Source organism: Schistocerca gregaria, chromosome 2 (genome assembly GCF_023897955.1).
Source record: "Schistocerca gregaria isolate iqSchGreg1 chromosome 2, iqSchGreg1.2, whole genome shotgun sequence".
Lineage (NCBI taxonomy): Eukaryota > Metazoa > Arthropoda > Insecta > Orthoptera > Acrididae > Schistocerca > Schistocerca gregaria.
Genome location: NC_064921.1, coordinates 219,789,021 through 219,790,190, shown reverse-complemented (window position 1 = coordinate 219,790,190; position 1,170 = coordinate 219,789,021).

The window sequence follows — 1,170 nt, the reverse complement described above, 5'->3', positions numbered from 1 at the left end:
TCTATGGTCATCAGTCCCCTAGAACTTAGAACTACTTAAACCTAACTAACCTAAGGACATCACACAACACCCAGTCATCACGAGGCAGAGAAAATCCCTGACCCCGCAGGGAATCGAACCCGGGCGCGGGAAGCGAGAACGCTACCGCACGACCACGAGCTGCGGACGCTCTACACGAAGAGCCATTGCACTCGCTTTATGTGGCTGTGGTGTGGGTTCATAAGCACCTTTATTCTCAGTCCGTTCTTCTTGCGATAAAAATATACCCAGAGCGTTTGTGAGGTGTACCGTGAAACCTGCACATGATGAGACCTCCTATACAGCATGTGATTTCTGTTTTGTAAACTCGAATCTGTGTGGAAACCACCGTTTTGCTGCAAGATGGAGCAATACCTCTTGTCGCTCGCTCTGTGAAAGATCTGCCTAGTGCAACCTTCCACGAACGTGTTATATCCAGATGTTTTACAGATGCATGGGTTCCAAAATCACTTGATCTGAATCAACGTGACTTTTGGCTCTGTGGATATCTAACAGATGCTCAGGTTCCACGGGAACTGCTTGATAACGTCGTTTTACGGATACAGCGTCTCGTCCATGTCTATACTGCTCGTACTGCACAAACTGTGTAAACGGTAGTTAATGATAAACATTATGCCTTTCTCTCTTTATTAACCTTTTCTGCTGACGTCCTGTTCCTAATCCCTTCAAAACATGTCAGGAAAATGCCGGAATGTCTGTTTTGAAAGGGCACGCCCGACTTCCTTCTCCATACTTCCCTTATCCTATGGGACCGATAACCGTGTTTGGTACCCTCCCCCTCCCCCACCCCCCAAATCAATCAATCTACCGCCAATCCAAACCCACTGCATATGGAAACATTTCTTTTAGTCTTTCTTGATTTCACATCGCCAGGTGGCCAAAATTCGATCTAATTTTTTTCTGGTGTGCTTCGGGTTTGCATTGACGCATTAGTATATCTACTAAGTTTCACTGTCTTATGATAATTAAACCCCATAACTGACTTATGTGTGTAGCTGCAGTGTAATGATAACCACCCCACACACTCCTGTCAATACGTTGTTGACGAGGTGCAAGCTCTGGTCGAAGTGAAGCACCGTGCCTCCATATCGATTTGTTGTCGTCTGAGACGAGAGCGCATCTGGATGGAAT